This window comes from Macaca fascicularis, chromosome 4 (assembly GCF_037993035.2).
Source record: "Macaca fascicularis isolate 582-1 chromosome 4, T2T-MFA8v1.1".
Lineage (NCBI taxonomy): Eukaryota > Metazoa > Chordata > Mammalia > Primates > Cercopithecidae > Macaca > Macaca fascicularis.
The window spans coordinates 119,612,213-119,626,481 of record NC_088378.1 but is presented as its reverse complement, the minus strand read 5'-3'; the positions used below and the strand labels follow the sequence as shown (position 1 = coordinate 119,626,481).

The 14,269-nt window shown below is 42.3% G+C and overlaps 1 protein-coding gene across 1 annotated transcript in view; it reads right to left on the bottom strand.

Moving 5' to 3' along the window:
• Positions 1-772, bottom strand: part of PKHD1 (PKHD1 ciliary IPT domain containing fibrocystin/polyductin) — a 464,388-nt gene extending 463,616 nt beyond the window's left edge. Inside the window, 1 exon segment of the mRNA XM_005552760.5 lies at positions 604-772. The gene's annotated coding sequence lies outside the window, so the exon portion shown is untranslated.
• Between the last annotated feature and the right edge of the window lie 13,497 nt (positions 773-14,269).

The window sequence follows — 14,269 nt, the reverse complement described above, 5'->3', positions numbered from 1 at the left end:
TAAATATTCCATTTTCAGAATACATCTACTGCATAGGGAAAAGTACCCAAGTGTATTTGCTACTTAGTCCAAAAGCACAAGATCTGACTTGCTTGTTACACAGACAAAATATACTCAGCACAGGAGAGTCTATTTTCAATCTGGCTACATGACTTTAACATTTCTTCTTAACGCCTACTCCCAAGCTTAGAACAATAGAAATGAACATTCTCACATTGGTTTTCTTAAAACCCTACATTCAAAACAGCATCTTTTTCATGCCAATTATAAATGTAATTTTTTATTAGTCTATCTACTAATTCTTCCTAAAAATAAACTCAAACTCTATTTCTCATAACTAAAATTTTTCAACCACAGAGGAGAGCTGTGTGCATTTATTTAGTCACGTTTTTGTTCTCCTCCTCTCTCCCTCCTCTCTCTGCTCTCACTCCCTCTTCCCTTCCTCTTCCCTTCCCTCTCAGCTGCTCCTTTGGGACATCGAGGAACAAAGCTGCAAGGCACTGCTATAGATCTCCCATTTCTTCCTTTTGTTCACCAGAACGTTAACAAGAGATACAACACCTAGAAAACAGAGAGCAGAGACTTTTCTGGATCAAACAGTACCTTTTTTTTTTTCTGTTTCTGTCTCCTTGTGACTCAAGGGAGAAATGATCCTTTCTTTCTAAGTGATCTTATTTCTCTCTGTCAAGAACCGACGGCCGTGTTATCTGGTTAGAGCTCAGCCTGAAGCAACCACGCAGGTAACTCGCTCACGTTAGACTATAACTCACCTAACTCGTTTGTGTCCCAGCCAAATATGTACCAGAGTAAAAGTTCAGACCTGACCATGGGCAAGTTTAATGATTAACACAAGCCACTCAGGCTTTTTCCTCAGGGCTCGTTAGTAATGACCAAAGAAAAAAATGTCTTACATTTTTCTCCACTTACTGCATGTACCCCAGATAAGAATTTTAAGTAAATTCCACCCAGTGAGACAAACAGGCATTCAACACTGAAAGAAATTGCCAGCAAATCAGTGATTGAACAGAGGGCCCAAGAGAAAGGACCACTAGAGGGCTGATCCCCATTCATGAACAGTCTCTCACTCTTCATCCTGAAGAGTGACTCATAAATATCATGTTATGGGCTGTTATTCATATACCCACTGGTGGGGTATGGGTCTAAAGAAGTACAGAAGGGAAGTGACTTGGTCAAAGTCTTGCTGCGAAAGGGTTGATTGATTCTCTTCATTTTTCTACTCTTCATCCTCCCTCTTGACCTTGCTTTTTCAACCAAGAGGAAGTCCTTGACTTGTACTCATCACTTTCCAGTTGTACCCAGACCATGGGCCTCAGTCATTGGTTGAACCGGTGGGCTTAGGAAGGTCAACATCACCTTCTTACTTGGTACATGTCTGACTTCTCTGTTCCTGTCCCACTGCCCATTCTGATTCACATCCCCCGATTCCTGATCATGTTCGTCTATGTCTGGCGATACCTGACCAGAAGATGTCCTCATCTTCTATCCTCACCCTTTCCTTTGAAGGAGAAGTCATTTTGGTAAAATTTGATAGCCCTGAGTCTCCACCTTCAAGGACCAGCAGTAGACCTGGAGAAGCATCTCCAGCAAAACCAGATTAAACCCATGGAAATACGACCACAACTCTGATGAGAGTAGTAAAACTATCCTCTAGAAAGTGTGGAAGTTTACATCAACTCTGCTGTATATCACAATCCGTGACAAGCCAAATCCGTGTTTAGCAATCCGAGACAAGCCAAAAAATTTTTGTAGCCCTGCAGGCAGTGGTGTAGAGAGAGGGTGCTTGGCCCGATTGGGGCAGGTAGGAGTCAGTCACCCCCACCCTACCACCTGCTGCCTGCTGAACCTCTCTCAGTTTCCACTCTGGATCTCTCCCATGCAGGTCAACAAGCATCATGTGAACCACCTTTGTGTGCCTGGCATGTGGGTAATGGGAAGGAGGGGGCAAACTAGTTTGGGGGTGATAGTCAAAGGAGATTTCAACATTATTAGTCACTTTTATTTTTATAAAAATGATATTCATGAATCACTTAGATAATTCAAAGTTATATTTTTAAAGAATATGACACAGTTTCTGCCTTCAAACTGCTTACCATCTGGCAGAGGAAACAGGAATATAATCAGATTATTTTACTATATTGTAGAATCTCCTGATAAGTTTCCTAAGACTTACGTTTTATTTCTTGCTATTTCAGCAAGAGGTTTTCATAAATTAGCCCCACATCTATCCTTGGCTAAACAGCCTATAATAAATATTTATAAGTATTTTTGGCAGCCTAGCTATCAAGGCCTCATCCTAAAATTGCCCCAATTTTCTTGTGAGGAGATAGCCACCTCTCTACTGTGGACTAGAAGAATCCTAATAACACCCAGGACTTTGGTTTCTGTGCTCTGTGTTCTAGGAATTTCATGGTGGACAATCAAGCTCTACTGTAAAAGAAATAAAGGACAATGAGTCATTTCTTGCCTAGAGAAGGGGATTGCTATACCTAAACTTATTGATAATTGAGTAGTTGGTGTAAATGAATAGGGTAGAAGCCCAAGGAGATTGGTTGAAGCAATGAAGAGAAATAGGGATGTCAGTATAAGGGATCAGGTTCATCCTTTAATCTTATGGGTAATTATAATTTGTTGCAGTACAAGTTGAACTAATCGTTGTTGAATGGAAATTAATCGATTACTAATTAGATGAATGGAGATTGGTGGTAGTATGGTGGGAAATAAAATGATTAACACAACATAGACCTAGAATTGTCCGGGTAGTAAAAGAGGTTTTTGTGCTCCGTGTTCTAGGAATTTCCTGGTGGGCAATCAAGCTCTACTGTAAAAGAAATAAAGGACAATGAGACAATGAGTCATTTCTTGCCTCAAGGCCTAAAAGGAAATGTTGTAGATCTCTAGAGAAAGTGGCTATACCACATGAAGCTTTGGGGAGCCTCCAGCATTCCTGTCATTGAGCCCCATGGACTATAAGCCCCTTATACTCCAAAGCCTTTTTCACATAGAAATTCTAAAGCCTTGAGCTCAAATCTCTGAAAATGCTCCTCAGGAGGCAGCCTGAGCGCCGTCCCTCTGCTATTTCAAGGAGGGTAGCCATGCCCACCACAGACATTGAAAATATTCTACAAGAAGTAATTCCTATGAGTGCTTATGAAATTCTCAGCACAAAAATTGTTACCCAGGCCTATGATGCAAACTCAGGGAGGTCAAGATAGAGGGTCAATCCCTGATCCCTTTCTCTTGGATTCTAATGCTGCTCTGAATTCCTGGAAAACTGTAGGGGCCCATGAGAATGCACTTTGCAGATCTCCAATTACAAGCATAATTGATCAAGGGCCTAGTTTCATTGTCGTAAAATTCACCACTGCATTTGGACCAAGGCCACCCTTCTACAGGCTGCTCTCAGCCAAGGACTGAATGTGGCAGGGATAGTAAGACAGGTCCATCCAGAGGAGACACAGGACTCCTCCCGCGGCGACTTTGCCTTAAAGCCTCCTTGATGACCTTGCTGAACCTTCCTAGAGTATGCGGCAGCCTAGGATGCTTCCACCCCTCTCTCTTTCACTGTGGTCAGACTGGCAGCTTGCCCAGTGTTCTCCACTTCCAACCCCATCTTTTCTCACAGGCACCACCTCAATAAAATCCTTGCACATTTCATCCTGTTTTATCATGTGCTTCTCAGAGGACCCAGACTAACACAGGAAGCCTGTGGTAGGAGAACACAATTGATTGGGACTTTGGACTGTGCATTAGTGGCCCTAAGAACGGTGTCAATGGTGAAGATTCTTTAGAAGGGTTCACAGGCTATGGATTAAAACAACGGAAGCCAGAATAGAAGAGCAAGGATGAAACAAGCATCATCTAAGAAACTCTGAAATTAGCATACTGGATACCTTTCATTTAACCCTCCAGACCTATTCTCTACCCTTCTTCACCCTGCTGTGTGCCCTTGGAGGGTGACCTGTGTGGGCTGCACCAATGTGCTTCCTTGCCCACTGGCATCTGGTTGGTTTCACAAATGGAGGCCACAACCAGGATCCCAGAGGAAGGGGCAGAGAGACAAGATGTGATAAGCGTATTTTCCCGCACTTCCATTCCTACTACATCTCAGCTTCTGACAGAGGGTCCTTTTCATATAGCACCCTCGCCCTCATTCTCTCACTCTCTCTGCAGGTTCTGGTGCCCCTCCTCTCTTTATTTCTTCAGGCCTAAGGGTGGTAACAGCTCCTAGTGTTCCTAGCTTGCATCACTGCACCATCCCTTCTTGCTCTTGCTAAACCTTGGCCACACCTCTTAGAAATAATGTCTTTGTTATTTATTATTTTTTCAGTGTACACATGCCATCTCTCTGGCCCTAGTGAGACCCTAACTAGAATAGATAAGCTCTAAGAGATAGCTAAGTTCATACATGGGCCAAGGTAGAGTTCAAGGTCATCAAAATGTGGATGCAACTATAAATATGCCCCCATGTGTATGCATAGGCTGGCGATGCCAGCCAACACTGAAGTTATACACATCATTCCCAAAAAGGATGGTATGGTTCTTAAGGGGAAAAAAATTCTTTGTATCCCTTCATATCCCAAAACATTTTACCCTGTCCCTTATGTAGAGCAGGTACACAGTAACATGGATAGGAATGTCTTAAGAACCCATTTGAGGAAAAACCCTCTGGAGTGGATGAAGGCAACAAAAGTCAAATGTACGTTTTAAGTGGAAACTAAGAATGCTCAATGCATTTCTGCTCTTTTATCTTTCTCCTCATCAAACTTGTTTTGTTATGTTCTCTTCAACTTACAGGCATTTCTGACAGAAGGCAGGTGGGTCATCCAGAGAGCAGAACACCGGCATGGCCCTTTTATCTAGGTGAGAGCTTCACTGGGCAGGAGGGGCGCTGAAGCAGGCTTTCCTATTCTTCTGCAGGCTCATCCCATGGAGCTGTGGCCCAGCTACACCCTCATATTCTCTGCAGCATCAGAATCCTCCCCAGGAAATTCCCCTTTTACCTGTCTAGGATTGACCCAACTCTTCCTCCTTCACTTTTCTCAAATTTTCTCTGTCTCCTTTCTTGATGGAGACACAAAACTCAGGCAATTACATTCCCTGTGGTTTAATATCATATTTCTGATTAAATTGAGAGCCTAAGAGAATGAGTACATAGGCTCAAATTTGAAGGGAAAATATATCGGTTCCACCAGAAGGTCTAAGCTATGTGTAAAATATTTACTTTAGACAAGGTTTATTATTTAAGTTTCTTTAGACAAGTTTTCTTTCCCACTAAGTAAACCTACTCAAAAGTAATTTATCATTATTGTCTCTGTCCTAAATCCTTTTTGCTCATTATCTTATTTTGAGAACAATGATTCCTCTTTATCCAGAAGCCAAACAGTGGTGACCTCCATCCTGGAAAGTCCTGAAAACCTGATGAAAAGTCCTGAAAACCAACAAGGCCACTGGGCAGCACAGGTGCAAATAGCTTACAAAGCTCTAGTGGGTAGCATTGAAATACAGGTAGTTCCTCACTGGGACAAGTAGAGCAACTGGCTACTCTAACATGCCGTGGTCTGGAGGCATCAGTGCTATACACTGCAACCGTCCTGATGGCATCATTGGATTACAGCACTCAACATAAATAGTTCATAGTGGTGACATAAAATCATCAGAAAACTACGAAATTAAGGCCAGGCACAGTGGCTCACACCTGTAATCCCAGCCCTTTGGGAGGCTGACGTGGGTGCATTGCTTGAGCTCAGGCATTCGAGACCAGCCTAGCCAACATGGCAAAATCCTGTATCTACTAAAAATACAAAAAATTAGCCAGGCATGGTGCTGTGCACGTATAATCCCAGCAATTCAGGAACTGAGGTGGGAGAATCACTTGAACCTGGAAGAAGGAGGCTGCAGTGAGCCGAGACTGCACCACTGCACTCCAGCCTGGGCAACAGAGTGAGACCCTGTCTCAAAAAATAATAATAAAATAAAATAAAAAGAAAGCTATGAAATCAAGTTCACATTTAACTATAAGGTGACCAGCTGTCCCAATCTGCCTGAGCCTGGGAGCTTTCCCGAGACCCAGAACTTTTAGTGCTAAAAGAGGGAAAGTCTCAGATGGGTAATCACCCTGCATCTGAGAAAGCAGGGAAATAAGTTCAATACACTTTAGACAGATCTTATTCCAGAAAAATTAAACATTTTCTAAAACACTTCGCACTCAAAGCCGGTAGGCTTCAGTTGCTCACAAAATTCATTGAAGTGGAGTAACTCAATTTCTGCCATGTCAGATAAAATAGATGTTGCAATATCCAATGTTTTCCAGACCACAGAAACATTTTCTTTGAATTCAGTGCCTCTGTGAGAGATGCGGGCAAAACAACATATGTCAGTTTCTGAATTGCAGTACAACTCCTTCTCCCAGGGTTCAGCAGAATTTAAAATAAATCATACCAGCAGGGAGCAGCAGCACGAAAGCAATTAATTTTTTTCTAGTTTGATACCGTCTTACTATCTGAGGTCCAGGAGCCCCACTGAGATTTCTGAAGTGCATCTCACACTTAGTTTTAAAATTATGAGTGACATTGAAGTCATACATTTCTGTAGCTCAGTGGAATGCTTGCTTTAGGAGCAGAATTTTATGATCTTGTCAAATTTTTGTATCTTAAAGAAAACTGTTTAAAAAATGGAAGAAACCTTTGCCCCTTCTCTAGTAAATGTTGCACAGCTGACAAAACAGCATCGAGTCCAATACCTGATATGAGGGATATATAAACAATGAAATCAAGTGAACTCCAAAAATCTAGAGGTAAGACTGCCTTTACACCTAAATGATGAAAACAACAAGTAATGGATCAAATTGCTTAGTAAGACTTAAAGCTGTCCATATAGTGTAGAAAACCATTCAAATAGACTATTTGTGAAGATGAGGAGTATAGGGGTTTTAATTAAACGGTCATAAATTATTTGCCAATTATCTCATTGAAAGGTGGGACCTGTATCTCCCTCCTCCTGAACCTAGATGGACTTGCGACCCACTGAAAGCCATTAGAGGCCAGGTGCAGAGGCTCACACCTGTAATCCCAGCACTTTGGGAGGCCAAGGCAGCCAGATTGCTTGAGCCAGGAGTTTGAAACCAGCCTGGGCAACATAATGAAACCCCTTCTCTACCAAAAATACAATTAGCTGCACATGGTGGTGCACACCTATAGTCCCAGCTACTTGGGAGGCTGAGGAGGGAGGATCCCATGAGCCTGGGAGGTGGAGGTTGCAGTCAGCTAAGATTGCACCATTGCACTCCAGCCTGAACAACAGAGTGAGACCATGCCTTAAAATATATATATATATAAAATATATATATGTAAAAAATATATATAAATATATATATATATAAAAATAGAAAGCAGCAGCCCCGCATTTGTCCACTGAGACTGAAACCTAAGAACAAAAAAAGTCAGATACTCACCACCACCAAATTGCATCAGGCCTCTCCTCAGACTTAATTAAACACGGCTGAATAGGCTCCAGCAGTAGGGGCAGCACCCATATCGTTCACAGGCTAGCACATAATAGGTACTCAGCAAACATCTTTGGAATGAATAAGTGAATGAATAGGACCAGTATACACTCAAGACAGACATTTAACACTAATAATTAGTAACTACTAGCCTTTATTGAGCTCTCTGTTAACTGTTTTACTACTTCATTTATTCCTTACGACTGCCTTATTAGGTAGGCTCTACCATTATCCTCATTTTACACAAAGGGAAAATGAGGCACAGAGAAGTTATGAAAAGTGTCCAAGGCCACCCCGCTAGTGAAGGGGAGATCTGCTGATTCTGCTCCAGTTGCCAGCCGTTTGTGGAGAACGTGGCATTAGGTATGTATGCTGGATGCCATTAAACATTCAAATCCTGTCATCAGCCCCGACTTTTGATTCCATGCCTCCAAACAAGCCTCTGATTACAGTCTGGCTCTCAGACGCAGGTGTAAAGGGAGAGGATCCCCAGATCACAAACTAATGAACATTGGAGAATCACACTCTAGACTCTTAGAATTTGATGAGGAACCCATCTAAGCAATAGATCTCCTTGTTCTGCTGGTGAATCAGTTTTCTGAAGGGGGCGTCATCATGGACGTGGGTTGTTTGCCCAAGAGAGTACTGCCACCTGCAAGGACTTGTGTGAGTGCGAGTCAGCCTTCTCCAGGTGCTCCACGCAGCTTCACCATATGCTGTATAAGCCTTTTAATGTTGGTATATCATAATTGGTACACTACAGGTGACAATAATGGTAGACGGATGGACAGATAAATAGATGATAAAGATACAAATCGTGAGCAAGATTACGGCAACACATCTGCTGTGTTCATTATGTGTGAGACATTATGCTCGAGATATTCACATCCTATAATAATATAGTTGGGTTTTTCTTGCAGTGGGGGTGTTCGTTTTGCTTTCTTAGTTTGACTTTTTTTACATAGTAACTCATGTAATCCTTATCACAGCGCTGTGGGTTGTCGTAGCATTTCATGGATGGAAAAACAGTGGCACCCAGAAAATATCAGACAACTCTTCTAAAGACACAGCTAACTAGCATGGAGTTAGCTGTGTCTAACTAAAGAGTAGGTTGATATCTATCAATAAAACATGAAGTTTTTTTAAAAGAGGTACAATTTGATCCAGTCCTCCTTTAGTGCCCTCCAAACCCAAGACTGAGGCTCCTGGCCCCCTCAGCTAAAGCTTCCCAGAATCTGCCCTCCTCAGTCTTCCAAACCTGTTATCTTCGCCTATCTACCTCTGCTTGCAGACTCACCCATTCAGAGCTGGTTTCCCTCAGCCCAGTTTTCCACTCCTGAGTAACACTGCCTTTTGACTGCTTCTGTGGCCCTGGACACACACCCTGGGGCAGCATCTTGTACTCCCTTCTGAGCTTCACTCCCTGTGTCTCTCAGCCAGCCCCACCCACTCCTGGCCAGGACTGCACAAAAATAGTTATGATTGGCTGTTTATTTTAATATCTCCTGTAAAGACCAGTAGCATCACCTTAAGAAATAATTGAAATAATCGCATCCCCAAAATAAGCCAAACCAAATGAGTTCGGTGTGGGGTAGGGAGCAGAGCCTGGACAGATTCAGAAATGGCAAGGCTGATCATTATAGAATAATCTCTGACCTTCTCAGGTTTCAAAGGCAAACAAACAAACCTTAACCGGATAAGACGCTAACTGGATTCTTTTAAGTTAAAACAAGTGGAACATAAGAGAAATTGGAGTCCATGCCTGGTAGCATGGTTCAGATCTGAAATTAAAACCAGAGCTCCCACTCCTAGCATCTGAGTTTTTAGACAGTCTTTGAGAAATAGACAATTTCTCCATATTAACCTGAAATGTAAACCTCGGCACAAAACCACCACTCTTCGTTCATTAATTTATCAACAAAAACTCAGTGGGTGTCTGAGAATGGATGAACATGTGGCTCCGAGAAGCACTAGGAGAATGAGAGAAATACTGACAGGCAGCGGGGTGGGATGGGTCAACTTATGAAGAGTGCTTCTGACCATGCTGTGGAAGTCATTATTTTATCCTATTGGCTTTGGAAAGCTGTCAGTGTTTTTAGGTCATCAAGTGATATAAACAAACACAAAAGGATAACTCTGGGGACTATGTGGATTGATGGAGGGGAAAACAGAGGCAGAAAATGGCAGGGCTTTGGGAATGGTCCAAGGAAAATGGATTGATATAATGATAATGATTTGATAGATATGTATGAATAAAATAATGATGATTCCCTCAATTCCAGCAGTAGCCAGAGGCATGGAGGAGAGCAAGTTTCTAGAATTCCAAAAGGAATTTCTAGCACAGATCAAGAGAAGTTGCCCCATGGTGTAATGTAACACAAAGAGACATTGAAGATGAGTGAGGTTTCTAGTTTGGGCAGCTGGATAAATGGCAGTGTGATGATTGGGATCATGTGGCAGCAGCTGTGGATGCCCAGGTCAGATCCCCTTTACCAGGCTGGTGTCCCCACGCCCCCTGGCTGCTGTGAGTGTGGGTTCCCTTACAGCCACACCCTACTCCCAAGAATTACCCTCAGCCCTGGGATCCACCTTGCCCAGGAATGCCTGGAAGATTACATCCTTCCCCCAGAGCAGCACGAAGGCACAGACTGACGGCTGCGGAGGGCAAAAGGACAGCCTCCTTGCCTCAAAGAGGAACGACTCTCTGGTGCATTCACTCTCTGGAGCTCCCCGGGGTATCAGACTCAGGCTAGACTTGAGCTAAACCATTATCTTTGCTTAGCTTCCTCCCCTGTTCAATCTCTACAAATTTTCTCCTGAGGCTACTTCCTTAATAAACACCTTAACCAACAATACCTGTTACAGGCTCTGATCTACAGAACCTAGCCTAATAGAGACAGTAAGATAACTAAGAAGAGAAGATAGTTTAGAGGCAAGATGATAACTTTAGTTTGAAATGCTTCCAGAAAAACTAGTATTTTAAAAAGTATTACGGACAGGGAACAGAATCTGAAATCAGGAATCAGGCAAGCATGGTCTCAAATCTACAATTAGTCTTGTAGTCTTAGACAAGTTACTTAACCATGAATGGGTCACAGGTGTGCTGAGGTCTTGCCATCTTCAGCACCACTGCTAGGTGGCACCTCGGGCAATTGGAGACCAAGGCCAGTTACCTGCCGTGAGCGTCTCTCTCAGTTAACCTCAGGGTGAAGTTTAAATATGACCATCATTCATGTGTGCCTAGAAGTGAAACATTAGAAGAAGCACTGATAAACCTCTCTGTAACCCCAGTTCCCATCTATGAAGTGGAAACTCTTATGCCCCCAATCCAGGGTATGGTCATGAGGATGAGATAAGATAGCCTAGCATAGGAGAGTCAAGGATAAGACAACAGTAAACCCCAGTCAATGGAGTTATCATTAGTGCTACCTCCCAGGGAAATACCAGGAGGCATCACTGTGAAGGCAAAGTCTGAACTGATGTGGGCTACTGGGCTTTCATCCAAATGCTCATTTCTTTTTTCTTCCTTCTTGTTAAAGGGAAGCAAGAAAGAGACTGCTGAGTGTGACAGAGCTTTGATTATTCTCTCTGGGGCCTTCATGTATTTTTTACACTAAGTTGGAGGTGGGAGGATTGAGGAGAGGCTGAGGAAGAAGAATGAAACCAGGATTCCTCTCTAACACCATCCTGCACTTTCAATGTTCTTGTAAGTGAGCTGTGCCCTTCATCTTGGGGCTTTGATGGCACTAGGCATGCCTTATTTATAGACAACAACTGGTACAGAACTTCAAAGGGGGCGCATATCCAAGCCAGAGATGTGGAGGGAACACTCTGAAGTGCTAAGTTCTCAAATTTAGAATGGAAAAAAATGCTCCACAACAACTTCTAAGACCTGGCTCTGAACCATGCCAAGAATGCCCAATTGTCCCCCAGTGTAGTAGATGGCCAAAGTTCTTTATGTCCATTCCAGAAGTCTAGCTTTCGGCCAAGGCAGGCAATCCAAATGGGCTTTATTTGCCTTTCTGCCACCATTAGACAAACTGTCATGTTTACCAAATTAGCCCATGTCCATTAGAGACCATTAGTCCCAGAAAATGAACAACTAATTTTCATCTTAAAATCTTTAAAAATAAATAAAAGCCAATGTAGAAGAGTGAATAATGGCTCTCCCAAATACGTTTATGTCCTAATCCCCAGAATTTGTGAATAGGTTAGCTTACATGTAAAAGGGGCCTTGTTGATGTGACAAAGTTGGGACAGGGAGACAATCCTAGGTTATCCAGTGGGCCCCATGTAATCACAGGGTCCTCAGAAGAGGAGGGCAGGAGGATTTGAGTCAGTCATAGAAACTGTGATGATAAAAGCAAGAGATTGATGTGCATGCAAAAGGGGCCACGAGAATGCAGGCGCCTCTAGAAGCTACAAAAAAAAAAAGACAGGAAAACAGATTTGCACCTCAGAGTCTCGAGAAGAAACAAGTCCTGCCAACACCTTGACACTAGCCCAGTAAGACTGATTTTGGACTTCTGTCCTCCAGAACTGTAATGGAATAAATCAACCTTGTTCTAATCCACTAAGTTCCTGGTACTTCATTACAGCCACTACAGAAATCCACCACAGCCAAGAAAGATTGTCATTTGGTGCCATTAGAAGTGCATATGTTCCTTTTACAAGACATGGGTGCAATTATCCATAAAACACAGTGGGTTACTTAGCTCCTGCATTATCCTTGTAATATTCCACCCTCTCTCTCCTCCTACCCTCTCCAAATAACCAAAAATATCCAAGGAGCAGGTTCTTAACCGAGGTTCGAGTAAAATGTCCCCCCCAGAAAGGCAAAAAAACTATCTTTTTTAGTTTGGGGGATATAAACTTGTATGTACTCGTGTAGATGAAAGAAACTGAAAGGACGTACACATCAAAATGGGGTTGGTTAATCATTTACTAATACGATGACGAGTTTTTAATTTCTTCATTTTTATATTTTCTCATTTTAAAATAAATGTATATATTCTGTGTCATAAGGGATTTTAAGTGACATCACGTACAGTAACAGTATTATCTTTTGTGATTTAAAATATTTTATTTTGCAGACACTGCCACAGTCACTTCCCAAGTTTAGTATAATTGCACAGAAAACTCAGGATCTGACTGGACCCACTGGGAGGCAATATTGAGCCCTTGAAGATGAACACAGAACCAGATTGCTGTAAGCAAATACTAACTAGGAAAAGATGATCACCGAAAATATTTTCCCACCAAATCAACTTCACAGAGAACATTAGAGCAAGCTTTTTCATTTGAGGTAGTCTTCAAAAGGATATTCTGTGCAATTCAGTAATTTAGAAGGGCAGTCCACAAAAAAATAAGTCTGTGGTCACATAAGTTAAGACAATGATAAAAGTTATACTCTTCCCTAAAGATTTGCAGAGTATACTGACTTATTAAAGCCTCTGAGAAATACTGCTTAATGGAATCCTATTTAAGTTTGTTCAAGTATTTCCCAAATACTTATTTCATCACAGAGCCACTGTTTTTCTTGGATCTAGTGTTTTTAATATTCTTTAAGAAATTCTGATTTATAGACTTGGATGCAAAAAGCCCCAATATGTTTTCTGGGAGAAGCAACATATTCTACAAACATCAAATGGGATTTCAGAAATTGATTTTTCTGTAGACTGGTAGAGTTCGACCATTTCCAGAAGAACTAGCTACCTGGTCCATGCTGTTTATTCTTTCAAATGCCAGCACATCCCTTATTCACAAAAGAACTTATGAGATGAGCTAGGAGCAGAGATTTGATCTCTAAAGTTCTGGCATGTAGAACCAATGAAAGAGCTTAGAGACATCCTGGGAACTAGGAAATGGCATCATTGCTTCTTATGGAACTTTGAGCTGGGTGAACTCCAGGTATTTAAGCCCTTCTACAGAAAGGTGATACAATAAAAGTGTGCAGACTCAATGTTTCTTTTCAGATGGTCCTTCTCAGCTATGTGGAGGAAACTGAGGCATCTTAGCAAAGTCATCATCACCAGGTAGCCCCTGAAAAGGAATCATTCCACAAGATAGTGGGGCATCAGAATTAAGGGGGTGAGGTCTGGAAGAGGAACAGGGTGTAGCTGTGCAGATTAACACCAGCAGGGGCCGGGACGGAAACGGAATCTGAAGGGAGTCGCAAAGCAAAACATGGTCAAAAGTGTTTAAAAGCAGAGAAGTGATGTCCCACTGCTCCATGGTCTTGCTGATCTCGTGGGCTGGGAGGCTTGACATTTCGATCAAAGCATATTAGAATTATCAATCTATTGATTGTAAATTCAATATTATCATATCAATCACCTCATCTAACTCCCTCGTTTTAATGATGAGGAAACTGAGACCCAGAGACAGAAAATGGCTTGCCCAAGATTCCACAGCTGGCTGGGAGCAGAGGCAGACCCAGCAGCCAGCTCAATGGCTTACCCATTGCACCTGAACTGCCTCAAATGGACCTCCTTCCCTATCAGAGGCACTGAAAGAATGGAAATCCTAAGGCGTGTTGTATGTGATTGTTCTTGTGGTCTTAGCATTGGCTCCTTTTACAAACCTGGCCTCCGTTTAAGCCATGCTTTTAGAATAAGCTGTTTTTTTCCATTTGTCTCTCTCAGGGGTAAAGAGAGTTAATTCTAGTAATTTACATATAAAGACAGGGAGCGGAATATGATGAATACCCAGCCAAACCTCAAAGGGTGGGGTTCAGATAGCCTGGCC